The sequence below is a fragment of the Penaeus monodon genome, chromosome 32 (genome assembly GCF_015228065.2).
Source record: "Penaeus monodon isolate SGIC_2016 chromosome 32, NSTDA_Pmon_1, whole genome shotgun sequence".
NCBI lineage: Eukaryota > Metazoa > Arthropoda > Malacostraca > Decapoda > Penaeidae > Penaeus > Penaeus monodon.
The window spans coordinates 36,750,498-36,750,702 of record NC_051417.1 but is presented as its reverse complement, the minus strand read 5'-3'; positions in this window follow the sequence as shown (position 1 = coordinate 36,750,702).

The window sequence follows — 205 nt, the reverse complement described above, 5'->3', positions numbered from 1 at the left end:
AAAATTGCAATTGTATTCTGAAAGACAAGTATGCCATTTCCTTCAAAAAAAACTTCTTGTGATGGAAAGCTCTGGCCAAGTTCAGCGCTGAATAAAGGAGGAGACAGAGAAGGCAAATAAAATGAAAAAAGAAAAAAAATTTAAATTGGGACGGAGACAAAGGGGAAAGTTTTTAGTGTTTCATAGACCACACCATGTATTTTAT